Genomic DNA, 6643 nt, shown 5'->3' on the forward strand with positions numbered 1-6643 from the left:
GTTAGAGACATCTCAAAGAGGTTTTGGAAACTTGTAGAATCAAAGTTATGAAAAGAATGCATGGGAAAAGCTATTTTACATATATCCAAATATTTGTTATTTGTAAATTTAGAACTGAATTCAGTAAAGAAGAGATGTGTTTTAGAAGATAGGAAAGAAAATTCTGTACAGGATACTTATCTCTTAGCACCTGCACCACTATGTGCAAACTGGAGCGAGGGGCTGTCAGAGCGCCTGTGGGATTCGGTTCCATCATCCTGGTGCTTGTGTTTTCCCAATCTCTTTTTTTCTGGAAGTTTTTCTTAATTTTCTCAGTGTCTTTGGTTCCCCCAGTAGTATTCAGTTTTGTGGAAGGTTGGGTAGAACAATTCTACAGACATGATAAAGAGTCCCCTTCCTAGGCCTAATCCTTGCCTCATGGTCAAGAATCAGAGAGAAGAATGCGTGTGAAGATTTAATAAGCACTTCTAACTCACCCACTCCAGAAAGACAGTAAGTTCAAGGAAATGGCCTCCTCCACATGCAGAAAAGACACAAATACTCCCGATATTACTACCAATTACTACTTAGCACCATTCTGCTGTGTATGTGTGATGCTGGGCACCAAACATGCGCTCTCCCACGACCCACATCCTGGACCTTTTTAGGTTATTGTTATTATTGTTGCTGTTACTTTAAATTTTGAAACAGAGCTGCATTAAATTACCAAGTCTGACCTTAAACTTGTAATTTTCCCTCCTTAGCCTGTCTGGTGGTTAAGATGACAGATCTGTACTATGATGCAGATCTTAGTACTTTTTAATATAGCTGAGAATATTCTCAGAAAAAAAAATCCAAAATTTGATCCCCAGACAATGAATTAAGAGAAAACAGAATTGCTTTGGTGTGGGGAGATTAGATGGACCTTTGTATCTTAACTTAGAAGTTGACTTGTAAATTTCTAGCTTTCTGTTATAAATCCTTTTCGTTTAAAGGAATATTTTAATGATATTTCATTAAAGAACGTCTAATTTCTCCCTTTTACTTTGTTTTCTCTATAAAGGGCCTGTTGTCAAGATTGTGAGGTATGCTGAGCCTCATGTCCTCAACAGCCTAACTGATAGAGAACATAGATAGGGAGGAAGAGTTCCTGAGCAGTTTGGAAATAACCACAGGCTCAAAGAAGAAGGGATGTGGCTAGAAGTACTGCCTTTAGCTGAATATAGAAAAAGCTTTCAGTATTAGACTTGTGCTTAAAATATATATACACAAGTGGCTTTGTAAAATCCTCTTTTCAGAATTACTCCATGCTTTTCAAATATGTTTATGTGACAAGAATATAAGAGATCAAAGAAGGTCAATAAACAACCTGGATGCAGGAAGGAGAAAAGTGTAAGAAGAGAAGGGCAGCCTCTAAGCATTGGTAGGGAGAAAGGCCGATTTGGGTTGTGGCCACCAGAAGGAAAACTTATCAGGCATGGGCATGGCCACAAAACCAGGGAGTGTTGAGTAGAGATATCAGCACCACTGAAAAGGATGCTTAGATAGCAGAGCCTGGGACAGGTGGCCTGCAAAATATGGTTCTGGGTCAGCAGGCCTGGGATCCCACAGTAGACTCCATCCAGTTTACTTTGGGTGATATGAGCCCTGAGGCACATGATCCCCAAATTGGACTTTTTTTTGAATGATATATGTGCATATATAACTTATATATTTGTTGCATAATTATATAACAGATACTTTAGTATCTGTTTTAGAATAAAAGTAGACATTTAATCATAAATACAAGCTCTTCTGTTTTCTTCCTGCCATGGGTGGCAGACATAGCATGAACAGCTCTGAAATGTATGGAGCTGTGTCAAGAGCTGGGCTAGAGACTTTTGTTAACTAGAGCGGCGGTGGCCTTCAGCCTCTCTGTGCACCCTGTTCTTTCTCACTCTGCTAATCTGTTATTTCATTTATAGCCTTACCAAGTGGGCACCTGAGAGTGAAATGAAAGGAGCACCGTACCATGAATATTAGAAAAACAGAGCAACAATCCTTCCAATGGTGGGAGAAGGGAAGCATGCAGTGCTGACTGTCCAGCTTCAGCATTTGGTGGGTCGAGTTTGAATGGGTTATGACCATTTCAGTTTGGTCAGACAATGCAAAAAGAAAGAAAGAAAGAAAGAAAGAAAGAAAGAAAGAAAGGAAGGAAGGAAGGAAGGAAGGAAGGAAGGAAGGAAGGAAGGAAGGAAGGAAGAAAGATTAAAAGGAAGCCTGTTGTTGGGGAGAAAAGAAGAAGTAAGGAATAAAAGGAAGAAATAAGAGGAATTGACAGAGGACGAGAGTAAAAAAGGACATAGAAGAGAGAGAAAACACATTTTTCATTTCATCTTTAGGGGTCAAGTGACATTTACTATATTTCCTCTGTCCACGGAAATAACATTCAGTTATTCATTAAAATGTGTATTTATATTTCAGCCACTGTAGTGAGATGGGGGAAAGAGAGAGAGAGGGCACAGAAATGCTATTGAAGACTACACCATTCAATTTTGAAAATTTTTTATGAAGTGTGATATGAAGCAAAGGTGCTCAAAGCAAATGCTGTCAGGGTTCAAAGTCAGAAGCATTTTCTTTAATTATGCTTTCTATTTTCCTGAATCCTAATTTTGAATAGTACAAAACTTTTAAAACAACTTTTTTGCATGTGAATAAAATACATTTTTTCTGCTTCTGAACAAACTTAGATAAGCTCAAAGCAAGAAAGTCACAGTTATAAAATGGAGCCGTGTCCATTTGCTGAGTCCACTCATACATGGTCCAGGGCTGTGAAAGTGCGGGCTGGGCATCTGTCTGCTCCCAGTGAGCAGGGCTAGTGACTCTGGCCTCCCGCCCTTAAGCAAGAGAAATCATGTCATCCTAATGCCCTGATCCCCGCATGGAAAGCCTAGCCTGCTCTTGTTAGTAAGAGGGAGTCAGAATTCCCCCAAACAGAGCAGTGACTTACAGATGTTTAATCATGCAGCGAAACTAATGCTAATGAACTGTTATGATCTGCACAGCACGGGATGTGCATTCAAGCACCATAAACTGATGATTTCCCACTGTACAGTGGTAGGGTTCTATTCTTTCCTAATCAATCCAGTGAACAAAAGACACTTTGAGGAAATATTATGGACACAACACTAGCAAAGGTCTGACATTTTAAATGCAAACAATTACAAATACAAATAATTGTTTTCCAGATTCCCTCTTCCCTTTCTCTCTCTGTCTCTGTCTCTGTCTCTGTCTCTGTCTCTCTGTCTCTCTGTCTCTGTCTCTCTCTCTCTCTCTCTCTCTCTCTCTCTCTCTCTCTCTGTGTGTGTGTGTGTGTGTGTGTGTGTGTGTGAAAATGAAGCCATGATTTTGCTCATGCTAGGCCAGCAGCACTCTGTTCCTGAGCTCTACCTCAGCCCTTTACCATGTAGACAGTCTTATGTCAGAATTTCATGGCCCAGAACAGTGGGTTTTCTCATATGTGAGGAAATACAGCCCAAGACTCCTAGTTATACCTAAAAATGTAGATGGTACCAAACCATAGATAGGTCATTCTTATCCCCAGATGTTCTGCAGTTTTGGTGAACAGTTCCAGTGTTAATTTGTCTTCCCATGTTTTATACTCTGGTTACTACTTTTGTGCTTTGGGTCATCATGAAGTAAAACAGTAGTTGCTTGAAAAAAATTCTCTGATAACTGGGTAGTCAATCTGATAACCAAGATACCTGCTAAATTGTTATTGGCAGGTAGTGTTTGTAGCATGGCTATGCTGGGCAAAGCATGGTTCATGTCCTGGTGGGATAAGTCAGAATATTGTTAGATTTCATGAGAATGGTGGATGATAAAAGTCTTATAAATAGTTTGTTTCTGGAATCTACAATTTACTATTTCCTTTATATGACTGACCATGGGTAACTGAAGCTAATGAAACTGTTGGTAAAGAAAATTCTCTAGAAAGGCGGCATTAGGGGTTGAACTGGGGCAAATGTAGGGCATTCTTTGGATGCCAGCCACACACCACCCATGTCTCCCAAGCAAGGAAAACTAGAAATCTCTCCAGAGATCATCAATGTTCTCTGTAGGGCAAATCAGTTAAGAACTGATGTTCTAGGAAGAGGTGGGCTTTTATTTATTAGAATATTGTGTATGGTGAATGAGACAGCCGCTCTGAAACACCTGATATTAAAAGGGTGTAGTTTACATCCTTGAGCATAATTTTTTCATTTAGTATTTCAACTCAGTTCTGCTTAAAATGGAAAGTTGTTAACATACTTGAGCTTGTTGACTACTCTGGATAAATTTTGTTCTTATAGAAATTAAATATTACCAGTTCTTATGAAAAGCAAAGACATTTTTAAATGTCTTTAAACTTAGAAATGTATGGACTACATTTTTTTTAAAATCTTGGAAACACTGGCTAAGAGCAGTTAAATTTAACTGTTTGTAGATCTAAAGTTCGTGTTATCTCTTACCCATGCTGTACTTAGAAGAACTTTGGCGGGATATTCTAAAAGTGCTTGGCATGTTGACATAACTTGGCTTTCCAGAGTAGGGCTGCACACACAATTTTAACACTTTGTTATTCCACTACCATGGAGCAGAGTCCTTGACAATGAGGAATGCATTGGCTCTTAGGAGGCCAAAGGACAGGTCACTGAGGGTTCAAACTGGAGTTACCAGTTTGTTTCACACCTGGCTCTGTTGCTTGCTAACTGAGTGACCTGGGGCCAAGAAGCTTATCTCTGTCATCCAGTGTCTCTGGCTGCACTTAGACTGATGTGAAGAATTTAATACTGCATTGGTAGATAAGTACTTTTAGTAATTTATTTTTCAGGCTATATTGGTAAATGAATAGTTTTAACAAATTATTTTAAGAATGCAAAATTCAAACATGTTGTTTAAATTGTCTTTTCCAGACAAGTTAATAACATAGAAAAGGCAACCTATTATTTTTTAGTGGAAAAATATTATAATTATCATTATATTATTAATTCAGGAATGGAATCATGCCAGGCTTTTGAAATCTTCCAGACCCTTTATCTTACAATGCTATTCTATGGCCAGAATTCTCTCTCATCAGTTTACAAATGGAGCAGGACAAGTTGAAAAAGATTGCATAACTTTAGTTCAAGGCTATGTTGGAGTCCAGGGGTGGACTCAGCTCAAATGGATAGTTTGATTTTAATTTTGCTAATCCATGTTTCTCCTTTACAATAATACAGAACCTGACAGAGAAGCTCAATAACACAGGAAGCCTCAACTAAGCCACATAAATAAAGCTTATCACTCTCAACAGCTCTGTATTAACAGTGCTTAATACATTCCACATATAAACACAGAGACTTAGGGGGTAGAACAGATCATGCAGGTTTATACAGTGGAAAAGGCTCAGAGACCCACTACAAACCCACAAGCCTGTCTCTCATTCTTGTAGAAGAATGCCAGAAGCCTCACAGGGGAAAATGGGAGCCAGAGTCAGTCAGATGGCTTTCCATACCAGAGGGACTTGTCAGGAAGGTAAACACAAAGGTGAAGAGTGGGAACGGGTCACCTCAAAACTTCTGTCTATTTTAATGATAGCTTGCATCGGTCTCTTCCTTACACTTGCCCCTGGCTTCTTCGTACTCTTAAACACAAAACACTTTCAAAAAATTTTACATGAGTGGCTACACATTTATCCTGGGCTCAGTTTAGATAAAGGTTCTAGTACCTAGGATATAAAGAGAAAGAGTATTTCTTAGCTAGGGTTACTATTGCTGTGATGAACCACCATGACCCAAGCAACTTGCGAAAGAAAGGGTTTATTTTACTTACAATTTCATATAGCAGTGCATCATCAAAAGCAGTGAGGACAGGAATTCATGTAGGAAAGGGACACGGATGCAGGAGTTGATGTAAAGGCCATGGAGAGGTGCTGCTTACTGGCTTGTTCCCCATGATAGGCTCAGTCTGTTTTCTTATAGAATCAGGACCATCAACCCACCTCCCCCACCAATCACTAAGAAAATGTTGCATCTTAGGCAGACATTTTCTCAGACGGCTCTAGCTTACCTCAAGCTGACATAAACTAGTCAGCGAGTATGATACAGTTTGTACTTTCATGGCTCAGTGTGTGTTAGAACGGATGTTCATGTCCCAAACATTCTTCATTCCCCCACAAAGAAACTCCCGGCAGCTGGAGGCTTTCTCTCCCTTTTGCGAGGATGTTTACTTTTACATGTTGCATGGTATTTTGTACAGCCCTGGGTAGGACGAACTCTAAAGACATAATTTATTGATGACTTCAGGTGTCAGGTGGTTAATGGGCACTCACTAACTGAATTCAGACAGCAGCCAAGCACTCAGTGGCTTATGGTGGTGGTGTGTTACAAACAGGTGCATAGATAGTGGTATCAGATGTCTTTGCTGCATTACAGACACTAGGTTAGAAAGTAGACTACATATAGAGCTCTAGGAGTCCTGAGAAGTGAATGGCTCTCCGTCTCCAAAGAACATTATTACTCTAATGAATAATTATGAGATTAGCTACTTCTTTCCTTGATTATGGCATGAATCAAATCATATATGCTTCTTTGTAACATATATTAACTATCTGTACTTGGGAGTAAATCAAGTGTTTTCTCATTTTGTTTTAAATTTTTATTCA

Source organism: Myodes glareolus, chromosome 16 (genome assembly GCF_982192425.1).
Source record: "Myodes glareolus chromosome 16, mMyoGla1.1, whole genome shotgun sequence".
Lineage (NCBI taxonomy): Eukaryota > Metazoa > Chordata > Mammalia > Rodentia > Cricetidae > Myodes > Myodes glareolus.